Source organism: Oncorhynchus keta, unplaced genomic scaffold (assembly GCF_023373465.1).
Source record: "Oncorhynchus keta strain PuntledgeMale-10-30-2019 unplaced genomic scaffold, Oket_V2 Un_scaffold_5251_pilon_pilon, whole genome shotgun sequence".
Classification (NCBI taxonomy): domain Eukaryota; kingdom Metazoa; phylum Chordata; class Actinopteri; order Salmoniformes; family Salmonidae; genus Oncorhynchus; species Oncorhynchus keta.
The window spans coordinates 93908-116646 of NW_026290957.1; the positions used below are offsets into that span (position 1 = coordinate 93908).

At 49.8% G+C, this 22739-nt stretch overlaps 1 pseudogene; it reads right to left on the reverse strand.

The window, feature by feature from the left end:
• The window catches only part of LOC127928998 (protein flightless-1 homolog), a 118665-nt pseudogene that overhangs the window by 61788 nt on the left and 34138 nt on the right, over positions 1–22739 (reverse strand).

Sequence of the window (22739 nt, forward strand, 5' to 3'; positions counted from 1 at the left end):
TTAACCAGGCCTGACCAGTACAGATTCACCAGGCCTGACCAGTACAGATTCACCAGGCCTGACCAGTACAGATTCACCAGGCCTGACCAGTACAGATTAACCAGGCCTGACCAGAACAGTTTGGCTCATGTCTGACCCTATAGATTGTGTGTTGTGTTACTTTGAGGACGATGAAGCAGTGTGTGTGTGTGTGTGTGTGTGTGTGTTACTTTGAGGCGATGACCAGCAGTGTGTGTGTGTGTGTGTGTGTTACCTTTGAGGATGATGTAGCAGTACAGTGTGTGTGTGTGTGACCAGTGTGTGTGTGTTACCTTGAGGATGATGTAGCAGTGTGTGTGTGTGTGTGTGTGTGTGTGTGTGTTACCTTGATGATGTCACCAGGATGATGTAGCAGTGTGTGTGTGTGTGTGTGTGCGTGTTACCTTGAGGATGATGTAGCAGTGTGTGTGTGTGTGTGTGTGTGTGTGTGTGTTACCTTGAGGATGATGTAGTGTGTGTGTGTGTGTGTGTGTGTGTGTGTGTGTGTTACCTTGAGGATGATGTAGCAGTGTGTGTGTGTGTGTTGTGTGATGTGTGTGTGTGTTACCTTGAGGATGATGTAGCAGTGTGTGTGTGTGTGTGTGTGTGTGTGTGTGTGTGTGTGTGTGTGTGTGTGTGTGTGTGTGTGTTACCTTGAGGATGATGTAGCAGTGTGTGTGTGTGTGTGTGTGTGTGTACCTTGAGGATGATGTAGCAGTGTGTGTGTGTGTGTGTGTGTGTCACCAGTACCTTGAGGATGATGTAGCAGTGTGTGTGTGTGTGTGTGTGTGGTACCTTGAGGATGATGATGTAGCAGTGTGTGTGTGTGTGTGTGTGTGTGTTACCTTGAGGATGATGTAGCAGTGTGTGTGTGTGTGTGTGTGTGAGGATGATGTAGCAGTGTGTGTGTGTGTGAGGATGATGTGTGTGCAGGTGTGTGTGTGTGTGTGTGTGTGTGTGTGTGTTACCTTGAGGATGATGTAGCAGTCAGCCTCGTAGAACTTCCCCTGGAACGCCTCGTCTACCTGCATCGGAACAAAGTTCTCTATCTGCCACACAAACACACCAGGAACCCACACACACACACACACACACACACACACACACACACACACACACAGCAAAGTTAGAACAGTACAACTGCACACACACGCTCAAACACAAACCTCCCCCCTATCAGATTAGAGCCATAATGGAGACACCTATCACCCCCCTATCAGATTAGAGCCATAATGGAGACATCTATCCCCCCCCTATCAGATTAGAGCCATAATGGAGACACCTATTCCCCCCCCCTATCAGATTAGAGCCATAATGGAGACATCTATACCCCCCCCCACTATCAGATTAGAGCCATAATGGAGACATCTATCCCCCTATCAGATTAGAGCCATAATGGAGACATCTACCCCCCTTATCAGATTAGAGCCATAATGGAGACATCTATCCCCCTATCAGATTAGAGCCATAATGGAGACACCTATCACCCCCTATCAGATTAGAGCCATAATGGAGACATCTATCCCCTATCAGATTAGAGCCATAATGGAGACACCTATCACCCCCTATCAGATTAGAGCCATAATGGAGACATCTACCCCCCCCATCAGATTAGAGCCATAATGTAGACATCTATCCCCCTATCAGATTAGAGCCATAATGGAGTCATCTAACCCCCCTTATCAGATTAGACCCATAATGGAGACATCTATCCCCCTATCAGATTAGAGCCATAATGGAGACATCTACCCCCCACCCCTTATCAGATTAGAGCCATTATGGAGACATCTATCCCCCTATCAGATTAGAGCCATAATGGAGATCTACCCCCCTATCAGATTAGAGCCATAATGGGGACATCTATCCCCCTATCAGATTAGAGCCATAATGGAGACATCTATCCCCCTATCAGATTAGAGCCATAATGGAGACATCTACCCCCCACTATCAGATTAGAGCCATAATGGGACATCTACCCCCCTCCCACTATCAGATTAGAGCCATAATGGAGTCATACCCCCTCCCACTATCAGATTAGAGCCATAATGGAGTCATCTACCCCCTCACACTATCAGATTAGAGCCATAATGGAGTCATCTACCCCCCACTATCAGATTAGAGCCATCATGGAGTCATCTACCCCCTCCCACTATCAGATTAGAGCCATTATGGAGACATCTACCCCCTCCCACTATCAGATTAGAGCCATAATGGAGACATCTACCCCCTCCCCTATCAGATTAGAGCCATAATGGAGACATCTACCCCCCCCCCCTATCAGATTAGAGCCATAATGGAGACATCTACCCCCCCACTATCAGATTAGAGCCATAATGGAGACATCTATCCCCCTATCAGATTAGAGCCATAATGGAGACACCTATCACCCCCTATCAGATTAGAGCCATAATGGAGACATCTACCCCGCCCCCCCCCACTATCAGATTAGAGCCATAATGGAGACATCCCCCTCCCACTATCAGATTACAGCCATAATGGAGACATCTATCCCCCTCCCCCCACTATCAGATTAGAGCCATAATGGAGACATCTATCCCCCTCCCCCCACTATCAGATTAGAGCCATAATGGAGACATCTATCCCCCTCCCCCACTATCAGATTAGAGCCATAATGGAGACATCTATCCCCCCTATCAGATTAGAGCCATAATGGAGACATCTACCCCCCTTATCAGATTAGAGCCATAATGGAGACATCTATCCCCCTGTCAGATTAGAGCCATAATGGAGACATCTACCCCCCTTATCAGATTAGAGCCATAATGGAGACATCTACCCCCCACTATCAGATTAGAGCCATAATGGAGACATCTATCCCCCTATCAGATTAGAGCCATAATGGAGACACCTATCACCCCCTATCAGATTAGAGCCATAATGGAGACATCTACCCCCCACTATCAGATTAGAGCCATAATGGAGACATCTACCCCCTCCCACTATCAGATTAGAGCCATAATGGAGTCATCTACCCCCTCCCACTATCAGATTAGAGCCATAATGGAGTCATCTACCCCCTCCCACTATCAGATTAGAGCCATAATGGAGTCATCTACCCCCCACTATCAGATTAGAGCCATAATGGAGTCATCTACCCCCTCCCACTATCAGATTAGAGCCATTATGGAGACATCTACCCCCTCCCACTATCAGATTAGAGCCATAATGGAGACATCTACCCCCTCCCCTATCAGATTAGAGCCATAATGGAGACATCTACCCCCCCCCCTATCAGATTAGAGCCATAATGGAGACATCTACCCCTCCCACTATCAGATTAGAGCCATAATGGAGACATCTATCCCCCTATCAGATTAGAGCCATAATGGAGACACCTATCACCCCCTATCAGATTAGAGCCATAATGGAGACATCTACCCCCCCCACTATCAGATTAGAGCCATAATGGAGACATCTACCCCTCCCACTATCAGATTAGAGCCATAATGGAGACATCCCCCCTCCCCCCACTATCAGATTAGAGCCATAATGGAGACATCTATCCCCCCCCCCCACTATCAGATTAGAGCCATAATGGAGACATCTATCCCCCCACTATCAGATTAGAGCCATAATGGAGACATCTACCCCCCACTATCAGATTAGAGCCATAATGGAGACATCTATCCCCCCTGTCAGATTAGAGCCATAATGGAGACATCTACCCCCCCTATCAGATTAGAGCCATAATGGAGACATCTATCCCCCTATCAGATTAGAGCCATAATGGAGACATCTACCCCCCCCTATCAGATTAGAGCCATAATGGAGACATCTATCCCCCCTATCAGATTAGAGCCATAATGGAGACATCTACCCCCCCCACTATCAGATTAGAGCCATAATGGAGACATCTACCCCTCCCACTATCAGATTAGAGCCATAATGGAGACATCTATCCCCCCTATCAGATTAGAGCCATAATGGAGACATCTACCCCCCCCTATCAGATTAGAGCCATAATGGAGACATCTACCCCCCCACTATCAGATTAGAGCCATAATGGAGACATCTACCCCCTCCCACTATCAGATTAGAGCCATAATGGAGTCATCTACCCCTCCCACTATCAGATTAGAGCCATAATGGAGTCATCTACCCCCTCCCACTATCAGATTAGAGCCATAATGGAGTCATCTACCCCCTCCCACTATCAGATTAGAGCCATAATGGAGACATCTACCCCCTCCCACTATCAGATTAGAGCCATAATGGAGTCATCTACCCCCCACTATCAGATTAGAGCCATAATGGAGTCATCTACCCCCTCCCACTATCAGATTAGAGCCATAATGGAGACATCTACCCCCTCCCACTATCAGATTAGAGCCATAATGGAGACATCTACCCCCTCCCACTATCAGATTAGAGCCATAATGGAGACATCTACCCCCTCCCACTATCAGATTAGAGCCATAATGGAGACATCTACCCCCTCCCACTATCAGATTAGAGCCATAATGGAGTCATCTACCCCTCCCACTATCAGATTAGAGCCATAATGGAGTCATCTACCCCCATCCCACTATCAGATTAGAGCCATAATGGAGTCATCTACCCCCTCCCACTATCAGATTAGAGCCATAATGGAGACATCTACCCCCTCCCACTATCAGATTAGAGCCATAATGGAGACATCTACCCCTCCCACTATCAGATTAGAGCCATAATGGAGTCATCTACCCCCCTCCCACTATCAGATTAGAGCCATAATGGAGTCATCTATCCCCCTCCCACTATCAGATTAGAGCCATAATGGAGTCATCTACCCCCCTCCCACTATCAGATTAGAGCCATAATGGAGTCATCTACCCCCCACTATCAGATTAGAGCCATAATGGAGTCATCTACCCCCTCCCACTATCAGATTAGAGCCATAATGGAGACATCTACCCCTCCCACTATCAGATTAGAGCCATAATGGAGACATCTACCCCCCCCCTATCAGATTAGAGCCATAATGGAGACATCTACCCCCCCCCTATCAGATTAGAGCCATAATGGAGACATCTACCCCCCACTATCAGATTAGAGCCATAATGGAGACATCTATCCCCCTATCAGATTAGAGCCATAATGGAGACATCTATCCCCCCTATCAGATTAGAGCCATAATGGAGACATCTACCCCCCCTATCAGATTAGAGCCATAATGGAGACATCTATCCCCCCTATCAGATTAGAGCCATAATGGAGACATCTACCCCCCCACTATCAGATTAGAGCCATAATGGAGACATCTACCCCCTCCCACTATCAGATTAGAGCCATAATGGAGTCATCTACCCCCCCCACTATCAGATTAGAGCCATAATGGAGTCATCTACCCCCCCACACTATCAGATTAGAGCCATAATGGAGTCATCTACCCCCCACTATCAGATTAGAGCCATAATGGAGACATCTACCCTCCCACTATCAGATTAGAGCCATAATGGAGACATCTACCCCCTCCCACTATCAGATTAGAGCCATAATGGAGACATCTACCCCCCCCTATCAGATTAGAGCCATAATGGAGACATCTACCCCCCCCCTATCAGATTAGAGCCATAATGGAGACATCTACCCCCCACTATCAGATTAGAGCCATAATGGAGACATCTATCCCCCCCTATCAGATTAGAGCCATAATGGAGACATCTATCCTCCCCTATCAGATTAGAGCCATAATGGAGACATCTACCCCCCCACTATCAGATTAGAGCCATAATGGAGACATCTACCCCCTCCCACTATCAGATTAGAGCCATAATGGAGACATCTATCCCCCACTATCAGATTAGAGCCATAATGGAGACATCTATCCCCCTCCCACTATCAGATTAGAGCCATAATGGAGACATCTATCCCCCCTATCAGATTAGAGCCATAATGGAGACATCTACCCCCCCTATCAGATTAGAGCCATAATGGAGACATCTATCCCCCTATCAGATTAGAGCCATAATGGAGACATCTATCCCCCCTATCAGATTAGAGCCATAATGGAGACATCTATCCCCCTATCAGATTAGAGCCATAATGGAGACATCTACCCCTCCCTATCAGATTAGAGCCATAATGGGGACATCTATCCCCCTATCAGATTAGAGCCATAATGGAGACATCTACCCCCCCACTATCAGATTAGAGCCATAATGGAGTCATCTACCCCCCTCCCACTATCAGATTAGAGCCATAATGGAGACATCTATCCCCCCTATCAGATTAGAGCCATAATGGAGACATCTACCCCCCCCTATCAGATTAGAGCCATAATGGAGACATCTACCCCCTCCCACTATCAGATTAGAGCCATAATGGAGTCATCTACCCCCTCCCACTATCAGATTAGAGCCATAATGGAGTCATCTACCCCCTCCCACTATCAGATTAGAGCCATAATGGAGTCATCTACCCCCTCCCACTATCAGATTAGAGCCATCATGGAGTCATCTACCCCCTCCCACTATCAGATTAGAGCCATTATGGAGACATCTACCCCCTCCCACTATCAGATTAGAGCCATAATGGAGTCATCTACCCTCCCACTATCAGATTAGAGCCATAATGGAGTCATCTACCCCCCTCCCACTATCAGATTAGAGCCATAATGGAGACATCTACCCCCTCCCACTATCAGATTAGAGCCATAATGGAGACATCTACCCCCCCTCCCACTATCAGATTAGAGCCATAATGGAGACATCTACCCCTCCCACTATCAGATTAGAGCCATAATGGAGACATCTACCCCCTCCCACTATCAGATTAGAGCCATAATGGAGTCATCTACCCCCTCCCACTATCAGATTAGAGCCATAATGGAGTCATCTACCCCCTCCCACTATCAGATTAGAGCCATAATGGAGTCATCTACCCCTCCCACTATCAGATTAGAGCCATAATGGAGACATCTACCCCCTCCCACTATCAGATTAGAGCCATAATGGAGACATCTACCCCCTCCCACTATCAGATTAGAGCCATAATGGAGTCATCTACCCCCTCCCACTATCAGATTAGAGCCATAATGGAGTCATCTATCCCCTCCCACTATCAGATTAGAGCCATAATGGAGTCATCTACCACCCCCACTATCAGATTAGAGCCATAATGGAGTCATCTACCCCCCACTATCAGATTAGAGCCATCATGGAGTCATCTACCCCCCTCCCACTATCAGATTAGAGCCATAATGGAGACATCTACCCCCTCCCACTATCAGATTAGAGCCATAATGGAGTCATCTACCCCCTCCCCTATCAGATTAGAGCCATAATGGAGACATCTACCCCCTCCACTATCAGATTAGAGCCATAATGGAGACATCTACCCCCCACTATCAGATTAGAGCCACAATGGAGACATCTATCCCACTATCAGATTAGAGCCATAATGGAGACATCTATCACCCCCTATCAGATTAGAGCCATAATGGAGACATCTACCCCTCCCACTATCAGATTAGAGCCATAATGGAGACATCTACCCCCTCCCACTATCAGATTAGAGCCATAATGGAGACATCTATCCCCCTCCCCACTATCAGATTAGAGCCATAATGGAGACATCTATCCCCCCCCCCCACTATCAGATTAGAGCCATAATGGAGACATCTATCCCCCCCCCTATCAGATTAGAGCCATAATGGAGACATCTACCCCCCCCCACTATCAGATTAGAGCCATAATGGAGACATCTATCCCCCTATCAGATTAGAGCCATAATGGAGACATCTACCCCCCCACTATCAGATTAGAGCCATAATGGAGACATCTACCCCCCACTATCAGATTAGAGCCATAATGGAGACATCTACCCCCCCCCTATCAGATTAGAGCCATAATGGAGACATCTACCCCCCCCCCTATCAGATTAGAGCCATAATGGAGACATCTACCCCCCCCACTATCAGATTAGAGCCATAATGGAGACATCTACCCCCCTCCCACTATCAGATTAGAGCCATAATGGAGACATCTATCCCCCTATCAGATTAGAGCCATAATGGAGACATCTATCCCCCCTATCAGATTAGAGCCATAATGGAGACATCTACCCCCCCCCCTATCAGATTAGAGCCATAATGGAGACATCTACCCCCCCCCCCTATCAGATTAGAGCCATAATGGAGACATCTACCCCTCCCACTATCAGATTAGAGCCATAATGGAGTCATCTACCCCCCCCCACTATCAGATTAGAGCCATAATGGAGACATCTACCCCCCCCACTATCAGATTAGAGCCATAATGGAGTCATCTACCCCCCTCCCACTATCAGATTAGAGCCATAATGGAGACATCTACCCCTCCCACTATCAGATTAGAGCCATAATGGAGACATCTACCCCCTCCCACTATCAGATTAGAGCCATAATGGAGACATCTACCCCCCCCACTATCAGATTAGAGCCATAATGGAGTCATCTACCCCCTCCCACTATCAGATTAGAGCCATAATGGAGACATCTACCCCCTCCCACTATCAGATTAGAGCCATAATGGAGACATCTACCCCCCTCCCACTATCAGATTAGAGCCATAATGGAGACATCTACCCCCTCCCACTATCAGATTAGAGCCATAATGGAGTCATCTACCCCCCTCCCACTATCAGATTAGAGCCATAATGGAGTCATCTACCCCCTCCCACTATCAGATTAGAGCCATAATGGAGTCATCTACCCCCTCCCACTATCAGATTAGAGCCATAATGGAGACATCTACCCCCTCCCACTATCAGATTAGAGCCATAATGGAGTCATCTACCCCCTCCCACTATCAGATTAGAGCCATAATGGAGTCATCTACCCCCCCACTATCAGATTAGAGCCATAATGGAGTCATCTACCCCCTCCCACTATCAGATTAGAGCCATAATGGAGACATCTACCCCCCCCCCTATCAGATTAGAGCCATAATGGAGACATCTACCCCCCCCACTATCAGATTAGAGCCATTATGGAGACATCTACCCCCCTCCCACTATCAGATTAGAGCCATAATGGAGTCATCTACCCCCCTCCCACTATCAGATTAGAGCCATAATGGAGTCATCTACCCCCCTCCCACTATCAGATTAGAGCCATAATGGAGTCATCTACCCCCTCCCACTATCAGATTAGAGCCATAATGGAGTCATCTACCCCCCCCCCCTATCAGATTAGAGCCATAATGGAGTCATCTACCCCCCTCCCACTATCAGATTAGAGCCATAATGGAGTCATCTACCCCCCCAATGAATGCCCCTGGGCCTACCTGTCCTACGTCCTCCATGAAGAACTCGGAGTAGTCCAGCTGTGGTTTCTCCAGACTCTTGTCCCAACGACGTGTGTGTCCCAACGACGCATTCAGTTCCCCATACTTCTGATCGCCGTTTTCCTACACACACACACACTCCACCACCACACCCCACACCACCACACACCACACACCACACACACCACACATCACCACACATCCACCCCCTCCCCACTCCCACATCCATCCCACCACACACACCACACACCCACACAGTAATCCTCGGTTTCATTTGAATCCAAGTCATTCCTCCACATCTAGGAATCCATCCAACCCATCCATGTTCATCCCTCTCTCCCTCATCCACCCCGTTCCCTCCCTCATCCACCCCGTTCCCTCCCTCATCCACCCCGTTCCCTCCCCTCCATCCATCCCCCTCCTCCCTCCCTCATCCATCCCGTTCCCTCTCTCCTCCCTCATCCACCCCCTCCCTCCCTCCTCCATCCATCCACCCCGTCCCTCCCTCCCTCATCCACCCCGTTCCCTCCCATCCATCCACCCCATCCCTCCCCCTTCCTCCATCCATCCCCGTCCCTCCTCCCTCCATCCATCCCCCCTTCCCTCCCTCATCCCCATCCCATCCATCCACCCCCATCCATCCATCCCTCCCTCACCCCTCCCTCATCCATCCACCCCTCCCTCCATCCATCATCCACCCTCCCTCACTCTCCTCCATCCATCCATCCACCCCTCCCCACTCTCCTCCATCCATCCCTCCCTCCCTCCCCTCCATCCATCCCCCCTCCCCACTCTCCTCCCCACCCCCCTCCCCACTCCATCCATCCCCCCCTCTCTCCTCCATCCATCCATCCCCCTCCCTCACCTCCCTCCCTTCCAAACCCCCATCCCCCTCTACTTCCATCCATCCATCCCCCCTCTCCTCCATCCAAACCCCCATCCCCCACCCCACCCATCCCTACCTCAAAACTCTTGTTCTTCTCTTGTGTGACATCACTCATCCCCTTGAGGACCTGTTTAGCCTGGTCGTCTTGACTACTGTCCTTCCTCCTCCTCAGCCTCATCTTCCTCGCCAGGGGGTCCCGTGGGCTGGCCCCCACACACACACACACACACACACACACACACACACACACAATGTATTGAGCGTTTCTAAAGCAAGTCAGTGCATTTCTCTGTCTGGGAATTTCACCTCCCCAGGACCGAGACGCGCCTCCCTAGGAACGAGACCCGCCTCCCCAGGAACGAGACCCGCCTCCCCAGGAACGAGACCCGCCTCCCCAGGACCGAGACCCGCCTCCCCAGGACCTAGACCCGCCTCCCCAGGACCCACCTCCCCAGGACCTAGACCCGCCTCCCCAGGACCTAGACCCACCTCCCCAGGACCTAGACCCACCTCCCCAGGACCTAGACCCACCTCCCCAGGACCTAGACCTCCCCAGGACCTAGACCCGCCCCCAGGACCTAGACCCACCTCCCCAGGACCTAGACCCACCTCCCCAGGACCTAGACCCACCTCCCCAGGACCTAGACCCACCTCCCCAGGACCTAGACCCACCTCCCCAGGACCTAGACCCACCTCCCCAGGACCTAGACCCACCTCCCCAGGACCTAGACCCACCTCCCCAGGACCTAGACCCACCTCCCCAGGACCTAGACCCACCTCCCCAGGACCTAGACCCACCTCCCCCTGCAGCAGATATTACAGCAGGGGATGCTCCAGCCAGTCTCAGTTGGTTCTGAAGAGAGAAGTCGATGTTGTACCACTCTGCTGTCCTGTCCACCGGCTTGGGAGGCATCACCAGGTTGGGGTTCTCACGTACATCTAGAACCTAGAACACACACAGAGGACAGACCACTTACAACCTAGAACATCTAGAACATTTTGAACCTAGAACACAGGGTAGAACATTTAGAACCTAGAACACAGGGCAAAACACCTAGAACAGGGTGGATTCAGGAAGAGTCACCAGGCAGATTCTTATTCAGAACCAATTTTCAGAACCTACACAACAGGGTAAAACATCTATGAACCTAGAACACAGGGCAAAACACCTAGAACATTTAGAACCTAGAACACAGGGCAGAACATCTAGAATCTAGAACAGAGGACAGTGTGTACCTCTAGGTCGACGAGGAAGTGGATGGCTTCAGGAAGAGTCACCAGACGATTCTTATTCAGAACCAACTTCTTCAGCTTCCCACACCTACACAACAACAACAACAACAACGTTGATCCACTACACAGCAGGTACGGTCAGAAACATCAAAACATGTCACAACATGGCATCATGAAATACCGGCTGGGAAGCATGTGGACGCCTTAAGTGTGTCCCTCGGGTATGTCGTGAGGTACCCACCTAGAGGGTATGACGTGAGGTACCCACCTACAGAGTCCCTCGGGTATGACGTGAGGTACCCACCTACAGAGTCCCTCGGGTATGACGTGAGGTACCCACCTACAGAGTCCCTCGGGTATGACGTGAGGTACCCACCTACAGGGTATGACGTGAGGTACCCACCTACAGAGTCCCTCGGGTACGACGTGAGGTACCCACCTACAGAGTCCCTCGGGTACGACGTGAGGTACCCACCTACAGAGTCCCTCGGGTATGACGTGAGGTACCCACCTACAGAGTCCCTCGGGTATGACGCGAGGTACCCACCTACAGAGTCCCTCGGGTATGACGCGAGGTACCCACCTACAGAGTCCCTCGGGTATGACGCGAGGTACCCACCTACAGAGTCCCTCGGGTATGACGCGAGGTACCCACCTACAGAGTCCCTCGGGTATGACGTGAGGTACCCACCTACAGAGTCCCTCGGGTATGACGTGAGGTACCCACCTACAGAGTCCCTCGGGTATGACGTGAGGTACCCACCTACAGGGTATGACGTGAGGTACCCACCTACAGAGTCCCTCGGGTATTAGTTCCAGGTTGTTGTTAGCAGCCATGAACTCCTGCAGACTGGATAACTTCCCCACGCCAGACGGAACTCCATCGAAGTCTAGCTTGTTACTGTTCACATAAAGCTTCTTCAACTTCCCCAGCTTACAGATAGCAGACTGGAGAGAGACAGGGGGTAAGACAAAGGGTGCAGTTTAAGTCCAAACCTGTTTGACGTCTACGTCAACGAACGAGCAGTGTTGTTGGACCCATCTGCAGCCCCTGAACTCACCCTCAAAGATGAGGTCAGAATGCTGCTCTACCCAGATGAGCTACTGTCCCCAACAGATCAGATGACCTACTATCCCCAACAGATCCAGGTCTACCCAGATGACCTACTGTCCCCAACAGATCAGATGACCTACTGTCCCCAACAGATCAGATGACCTACTGTCCCCAAATGATCAGATGACCTACTGTCCCCAAATGATCAGATGACCTACTGTCCCCAACAGATCAGATGACCTACTGTCCCCAACAGATCAGATGACCTACTGTCCCCAACAGATCCAGGTCTACCCAGATGAGCTACTGTCCCCAACAGATCAGATGACCTACTGTCCCCAACAGATCAGATGACCTACTGTCCCCAACAGATCCAGGTCTACCCAGATGACCTACTGTCCCCAACAGATCAGATGACCTACTGTCCCCAAACAGATCAGATGACCTACTGTCCCCAACAGATCAGATGACCTACTGTCCCCAACAGATCAGATGACCTACTGTCCCCAACAGATCAGATGACCTACTGTCCCCAACAGATCAGATGACCTACTGTCCCCAACAGATCAGATGACCTACTGTCCCCAACAGATCAGATGACCTACTGTCCCCAACAGATCAGATGACCTACTGTCCCCAACAGATCAGATGGCCTACTGTTCCCAACAGATCAGATGACCTACTGTCCCCAACAGATCAGGGTCTACCCAGATGACCTACTGTCACCAACAGATCAGATGACCTACTGTCCCCAACAGATCAGATGACCTACTGTCCCAACAGATCAGATGACCTACTGTCCCCAACAGATCAGATGACCTACTGTCCCCAACAGATCCAGGTCTACCCAGATGAGCTACTGTCCAACAGATCAGATGACCTACTGTCCCCAACAGATCCAGGTCTACCCAGATGACCTACTGTCCCCAACAGATCAGATGACCTACTGTCACCAACAGATCAGATGACCTACTGTCCCCAACAGATCAGATGACCTACTGTCCCCAACAGATCAGATGACCTACTGTCCCCAACAGATCAGATGACCTACTGTCCCCAACAGATCAGATGACCTACTGTCCCAACAGATCAGATGACCTACTGTCCCCAACAGATCAGATGACCTACTGTCCCCAACAGATCAGATGAACTACTGTCCCCAACAGATCAGATGAGCTACTGTCCCCAACAGATCAGATGACCTACTGTCCCCAACAGATCAGATGACCTACTGTCCCCAACAGATCAGATGACCTACAGTCACCAACAGATCAGATGACCTACTGTCCCCAACAGATCAGATGACCTACTGTCCCCAACAGATCAGATGACCTACTGTCACCAACAGATCAGATGACCTACTGTCCCCAAACAGATCAGATGACCTACTGTCCCCAACAGATCAGATGACCTACTGTCCCCAACAGATCAGATGACCTACTGTCCCAACAGATCAGATGACCTACTGTCCCCAACAGATCAGATGACCTACTGTCCCCAACAGATCAGATGACCTACTGTCCCCAACAGATCAGATGACCTACTGTCCCCAACAGATCAGATGACCTACTGTCCCCAACAGATCAGATGACCTACTGTCCCCAACAGATCAGATGACCTACTGTCCCCAACAGATCAGATGACCTACTGTCCCCAACAGATCAGATGACCTACTGTCCCAACAGATCAGATGACAGATGACCTACTGTCCCCAACAGATCAGATGACCTACTGTCCCCAACAGATCAGATGACCTACTGTCCCCAACAGATCAGATGACCTACTGTCCCCAACAGATCAGATGAGCTACTGTCCCCAAACAGATCAGATGACCTACTGTCACCAACAGATCAGATGACCTACTGTCCCCAACAGATCAGATGACCTACTGTCCCCAACAGATCAGATGACCTACTGTCACCAACAGATCAGATGACCTACTGTCACCAACAGATCAGATGACCTACTGTCCCCAACAGATCAGATGACCTACTGTCCCCAACAGATCAGATGACCTACTGTCCCCAACAGATCAGATGACCTACTGTCCAACAGATCAGATGACCTACTGTCCCCAACAGATCAGATGACCTACTGTCCCCAACAGATCAGATGACCTACTGTCCCCAACAGATCAGATGACCTACTGTCCCAACAGATCAGATGACCTACTGTCCCCAACAGATCAGATGACCTACTGTCCCCAACAGATCAGATGACCTACTGTCCCAACAGATCAGATGACCTACTGTCCCAACAGATCAGATGACCTACTGTCCCCAACAGATCAGATGACCTACTGTCCCCAACAGATCAGATGACCTACTGTCCAACAGATCAGATGACCTACTGTCCCCAACAGATCAGATGACCTACTGTCCCCAACAGATCAGATGACCTACTGTCCCCAACAGATCAGATGACCTACTGTCCCCAACAGATCAGATGACCTACTGTCCCCAACAGATCAGATGACCTACTGTCCCCAACATATCAGATGGCCTACTGTCCCAACAGATCAGATGGCCTACTGTCCCCAACAGATCAGATGACCTACTGTCCCCAACAGATCAGATGACCTACTGTCCCCAGACAGATCAGATGACCTACTGTCCCCAACAGATCAGATGACCTACTGTCCCCAACAGATCAGATGACCTACTGTCCCAACAACAGATCAGATGACCTACTGTCCCCAACAGATCAGATGACCTACTGTCACCAACAGATCAGATGACCTACTGTCCCCAACAGATCAGATGACCTACTGTCCCCCAACAGATCAGATGACCTACTGTCCCCAACAGATCAGATGACCTACTGTCCCCAACAGATCAGATGACCTACTGTCCCCAACAGATCAGATGACCTACTGTCCCCAACAGATCAGATGACCTACTGTCCCCAACAGATCAGATGACCTACTGTCCCCAACAGATCAGATGACCTACTGTCCCAACAGAGGTCTACCCAGATGACCTACTGTCCCAACAGATCAGGTCTACCCAGATGACCTACTGTCCCAACAGATCAGGTCTACCCAGATGACCTACTGTCCCAACAGATCAGGTCTACCCAGATGACCTACTGTCCCCAACAGATCAGATGGTCTACCCAGATGACCTACTGTCCCCAACAGATCAGATGACCTACTGTCCCCAACAGATCAGATGACCTACTGTCCCCAACAGATCAGATGACCTACTGTCCCCAACAGAAGATGACCTACTGTCCCCAACAGATCAGATGACCTACTGTCCCCAACAGATCAGATGACCTACTGTCCCCAACAGATCAGATGACCTACTGTCCCCAACAGATCAGATGACCTACTGTCCCCAACAGATCAGATGACCTACTGTCCCCAACAGATCCAGGTCTACCCAGATGACCTACTGTTCCCAACAGATCAGATGACCTACTGTCCCCAAACAGATCAGATGACCTACTGTCCCCAACAGATCAGATGACCTACTGTCACCAACAGATCAGATTACCTACTGGCACCAACAGATCAGATGACCTACTGTCACCAACAGATCAGATGACCTACTGACCCCAACAGATCAGATGACCTACTGTCCCCAACAGATCAGATGACCTACTGTCCCCAACAGATCCAGGTCTACCCAGATGACCTACTGTCCCCAACAGATCAGATGACCTACTGTCCCCAACAGATCAGATGACCTACTGTCACCAACAGATCAGATGACCTACCGTCACCAACAGATCCAGGTCTACCCAGATGACCTACTGTCCCCAACAGATCCAGGTCTACCCAGATGACCTACTGTCCCCAACAGATCAGATGACCTACTGTCCCCAACAGATCAGATGACCTACTGTCCCCAACAGATCAGATGACCTACTGTCCCCAACAGATCAGATGACCTACTGTCCCCAACAGATCAGATGACCTACTGTCCCAACAGATCAGATGACCTACTGTCCCCAACAGATCAGATGACCTACTGTCCCCAACAGATCAGATGACCTACTGTCCCCAACAGATCAGATGACCTACTGTCCCCAACAGATCAGATGACCTACTGTCCCCAACAGATCAGATGACCTACTGTCCCCAACAGATCAGATGACCTACTGTCCCCAACAGATCAGATGAACTACTGTCACCAACAGATCCAGGTCTACCCAGATGAGCTACTGTCCCCAACAGATCAGATGACCTACTGTCCCCAACAGATCAGATGACCTACTGTCCCCAACAGATCAGATGACCTACTGTCCCCAACAGATCAGATGAACTACTGTCACCAACAGATCAGATGACCTACTGTCACCAACAGATCAGGGTCTACCCAGATGACCTACTGTCAACAGACAGATCAGATGACCTACTGTCCCCAACAGATCAGATGACCTACTGTCCCCAACAGATCAGATGACCTACTGTCCCCAACAGATCAGATGACCTACTGTCCCCAACAGATCAGATGACCTACTGTCCCAACAGATCAGATGACCTACTGTCCCAACAGATCAGATGACCTACTGTCCCCAACAGATCAGATGACCTACTGTCCCCAACAGATCAGATGACCTACTGTCCCCAACAGATCAGATGACCTACTGTCCCCAACAGATCAGATGACCTACTGTCCCCAACAGATCAGATGACCTACTGTCCCAACAGATCAGATGACCTACTGTCCCCAACAGATCAGATGACCTACTGTCACCAATAGATCAGATGACCTACTGTCACCAACAGATCAGATGACCTACTGTCCCCAACAGATCCCCAACAGATCAGATGGCCTACTGTCCCCAACAGATCAGATGACCTACTGTCACCAACAGATCAAGGTCTACATGTCCAACTACCTGGGACAGGAAATAACATGGTTGATCATGTAAAACTACCTGGGGCAGGAAATACCACGGTTGATCATGTCCAACTACCTGGGACAAGAAACACCACGGCTGATCATGTCCAACTACCTGGGACAGGAAATACCACGGTTGATCATGTCCAACTACCTGGGACAGGAAACACCACGGCTGATCATGTCCAACTACCTGGGACAGGAAATACCATGGTTGAACCAACTACCTGGGACAGGAAACACCATGGTTGATCATGTCCAACTACCTGGGACAGGAAACACCATGGGACAGGAAACACCATGATTGAACCAACTACCTGGGACAGGAAACACCATGGTTGAACCAACTACCTGGGACAGGAAACACCATGATTGAACCAACTACCTGGGACAGGAAACACCATGGTTGAACCAACTACCTGGGACAGGAAACACCATGGTTGAACCAACTACCTGGGACAGGAAATACCATGGTTGAACATGTCCAACTACCTGGGACAGGAAATACCATGGTTGAACCAACTACCTGGGACAGGAAATACCATGGTTGAACCAACTACCTGGAACAGGAAACACCATGGTTGATCATGTCCAACTACCTGGGACAGGAAATACCATGGTTGAACCAACTACCTGGGACAGGAAACACCATGATTGAACAGGTCCAACTACCTGGGACAGGAAATACCATGGTTGATCATGTCCAACTACCTGGGACAGGAAACATCACGGTTGATCATGTCCAACTACCTGGGACAGGAAACACCATGATTGAACAGGTCCAACTACCTGGGACAGGAAATACCATGGTTGATCATGTCCAACTACCTGGGACAGGAAACACCACGGCTGATCATGTCCAACTACCTGGGAAAGGAAATACCATGGTTGAACATGTCCAACTACCTGGGACAGGACACACCATGGTTGATCATGTCCAACTACCTGGGACAGGAAACACCATGGTTGAACATGTCCAACTACCTGGGACAGGAAATACCACGGTTGATCATGTCCAACTACCTGGGACAGGAAACACCACGGCTGATCATGTCCAACTACCTGGGACAGGAAATACCATGGTTGAACATGTCCAACTACCTGGGACAGGAAACACCATGATTGAACAGGTCCAACTACCTGGGACAGGAAATATCACGGTTGATCATGTCCAACTACCTGGGACAGGAAACACCATGATTGAACAGGTCCAACTACCTGGGACAGGAAATACCATGGTTGATCATGTCCAACTACCTGGGACAGGAAACACCATGATTGAACAGGTCCAACTACCTGGGACAGGAAATACCATGGTTGATCATGTCCAACTACCTGGGACAGGAAACACCACGGCTGATCATGTCCAACTACCTGGGACAGGAAATACCATGGTTGAACATGTCCAACTACCTGGGACAGGAAACACCATGGTTGATCATGTCCAACTACCTGGGACAGGAAATACCATGGTTGAACCAACTACCTGGGACAGGAAACACCATGGTTGAACCAACTACCTGGAACAGGAAACACCACGGCTGATCATGTCCAACTACCTGGGACAGGAAACACCACGGCTGATCATGTCCAACTACCTGGGACAGGAAATACCATGGTTGAACATGTCCAACTACCTGGGACAGGAAACACCACGGCTGAACCAACTACCTGGGACAGGAAACACCACGGCTGATCATGTCCAACTACCTGGGACAGGAAACACCACGGCTGATCATGTCCAACTACCTGGGACAGGAAATACCATGGTTGAACCAACTACCTGGGACAGGAAACACCATGGTTGAACCAACTACCTGGGACAGGAAACACCATGGTACCTGATCATGTCCAACTACCTGGGACAGGAAATACCATGGTTGACATGTCCAACTACCTGGGACAGGAAACACCATGGTTGAACCAACTACCTGGGACAGGAAATACCATGGTTGAACCAACTACCTGGGACAGGAAACACCATGGCTGATCATGTCCAACTACCTGGGACAGGAAACACCATGGCTGAACCAACTACCTGGAACAGGAAATACCATGGTTGTACCTGGGAACCAACTACCTGGGACAGGAAATACCACGCTGTTGTCCTGGGACAGGAAACACCATGGTTGAACATGTCCAACTACCTGGGACAGGAAATACCATGGTTGTCCTGGGACAGGAAATACCATGGTTGTCCTGGGACAGAAAATACCATGGTTGTACCTGGGACAGGAAATACCAGGTGAACCAACTACCTGGGACAGGAAACACCATGGTTGACCATGTCCAACTACCTGGGACCAGGAAACACCATGGTCCTGAACCAACTACCTGGGACAGGAAATACGGTTGTCCCAGGAAATACCATGGTTGAACATGTCCTGGGACAGGAAATACCACGGTTGTCCTGGGACAGGAAATGTTTGTGGTTGTCCTGGGACAGAAAATACCATGGTTGAACAGGTCCAACTACCTGGGACAGGAAACAGGAAATACCACGGTTGTCCTGGGACAGGAAATACCACGGTTGTCCTGGGACCATGGTTGAACAGGTCCAACTACCTGGGACAGGAAACACCATGGTTGAACAGGTCCAACTACCTGGGACAGGAAACACCATGGTTGAACCAACTACCTGGGACAGGAAATACCATGGTTGTCCTGGGACCAACTACCTGGGACAGGAAATACCATGGTTGTCCTGGGACCAACTACCTGGGACAGGAAATACCATGGTTGTCCTGGGACCAACTACCTAGGACAGGAAACACCATGGTTGTCCTGGGACCAACTACCTGGGACAGGAAACACCATGGTTGAACCAACTACCTTGGACAGGAAACACCATGGTTGTCCTGGGACTAACTACCTGGGACAGGAAACACCATGGTTGAACCAACTACCTGGGACAGGAAACACCATGGTTGTCCTGGGACTAACTACCTGGGACAGGAAACACCATGGTTGAACCAACTACCTGGGACAGGAAACACCATGGTTGAACCAACTACCTAGGACAGGAAACACCATGGTTGTCCTGGGACTAACTACCTGGGACAGGAAACACCATGGTTGTCCTGGGACCAACTACCTGGGACAGGAAACACCATGGTTGTCCTGGGACCAACTACCTGGGACAGGAAATACCATGGTTGTCCTGGGACCAACTACCTGGGACAGGAAACACCACGGTTGTCCTGGGACCAACTACCTGGGACAGGAAACACCACGGTTGTCCTGGGACCAACTACCTGGGACAGGAAACACCATGGTTGTCCTGGGACCAACTACCTGGGACAGGAAACACCATGGTTGTCCTGGGACCAACTACCTGGGACAGGAAATACCATGGTTGTCCTGGGACCAACTACCTGGGACAGGAAACACCATGGTTGAACCAACTACCTGGGACAGGAAACACCATGGTTGTCCTGGGACTAACAACCAGTGCCTCTAAAATTGATACCACAAATGTGCCGTCACAGCAGCACGATGTGTGGCCCGTTGCCACGAGAACAGGGAAACCAGTGGAGAACAAGCATTGTAAATACACCCCATAATTATCTGTTTATTTATCTTCCCCCACTATTCACACTACAACTATTTTCACATTGCTAAAAACACTGTACAAAGCTGATTATATAAACCTTGAAATGTCTATCTTATGGAAAACCTGTTCTGAGTGTTATGTGTGTTATAATGGGGTTATAATGTGCATCAGGGGGGTTATAATGTGTTATAATGGGTCGTACCATAGCTAAGTACAAGGGGTTATAATGTGCATCAGGGGGGTTATAACATGTTATAAAGGGTCGTACCATAGCAAAGTGCAAGGGGTTATAATGTGTATCAGGGGGGTTATAATGTGTATTAGGGTGTTATGTGTTATAACGCTTTGTACAGACAGACGAGAGAGACATGTTCTTACAGGCAGTGATGTGAGTTGGTTCCTGCTGAGGTTGAGTGTCTCTAGCTGAGTCCATTGGTCGATGCAGAGGGAGAGCTCTGAGATCTGATTGGAGGAGAGGTTGAGACGCTTCAGACTGCTCAGCGTGTAGAGACACTCAGGAACACGACTCAGGTCGTTGAAGGACAGGTCCACGTCTAAGGAGAGACCACATAAAGGACATTCATTTCCTGACTTTGGTCTTGGATTGTGTGTTACCTGCCAGGTGTGTGTGTGTGTTACCTGCCAGGTGTGTGTGTGTGTGTGTGTTACCTGCCAGGTGGTGTGTGTGTTACCTGCCAGGTGTGTGTGTGTGTGTGTGTGTGTTACCTGCCAGGTGTGTGTGTGTGTGTTACCTGCCAGGTGTGTGTGTGTGTGTTACCTGCCAGGTGTTTGTGTGTGTGTTACCTGCCAGGTGTTTGTGTGTGTTACCTGCCAGGTGTTTGTGTGTGTTACCTGCCAGGTGTTTGTGTGTGTGTTACCTGCCAGGTGTTTGTGTGTGTGTGTGTGTTTTACCTGCCAGGTGTGTGTGTGTGTGTGTTACCTGCCAGGTGTGTGTGTGTGTGTGTTACCTGCCAGGTGTGTGTGTGTTACCTGCCAGGTGTGTGTGTGTGTGTTACCTGCCAGGTGTGTGTGTGTGTGTTACCTGCCAGGTGTGTGTGTGTGTGTGTTACCTGCCAGGTGTGTGTGTGTTACCTGCCAGGTGTGTGTGTGTGTGTTACCTGCCAGGTGTGTGTGTGTGTTACCTGCCAGGTGTGTGTGTGTGTTACCTGCCAGGTGTGTGTGTGTGTGTTACCTGCCAGGTGTGTGTGTGTGTGTTACCTGCCAGGTGTGTGTGTGTGTGTTACCTGCCAGGTGTGTGTGTGTGTGTTACCTGCCAGGTGTGTGTGTGTGTGTTACCTGCCAGGTGTGTGTGTGTGTTACCTGCCAGGTTTGTGTGTGTGTGTGTTACCTGCCAGGTGTTTGTGTGTGTGTGTGTTACCTGCCAGGTGTTTGTGTGTGTGTTACCTGCCAGGTGTGTGTGTGTGTGTGTTACCTGCCAGGTGTACCAGTCCCTCCAGACTGGTAGGCATGTTGCTCTGGGTTCTCTGGGTGCTCCTCAGGTGGAGAGTCTGGAGGGCCACCATGGCTGGCAGCTGGCTGCTCACACACAGGAGGACTTAGAAAGCTTCGTACCATAGCTGGGCGTGCATCAGGGGGTTATAATGTGTATTAAGGTCTTATAAACCTTCATATTATAGCTGGGCGTAGATCAGGGGGTTATAAACCTTCATATTATAGCTGGGCGTGCATCAGGGGGTTATAAACCTTCATATTATAGCTGGGCGTGCATCAGGGGGTTATAAACCTTCATATTATAGCTGGGCGTGCATCAGGGGGTTATAATGTGTATTAAGGTGTTATAAACCTTCATATTATAGCTGGGCGTGCATCAGGGGGTTATAAACCTTCATATTATAGCTGGGCGTGCATCAGGGGGTTA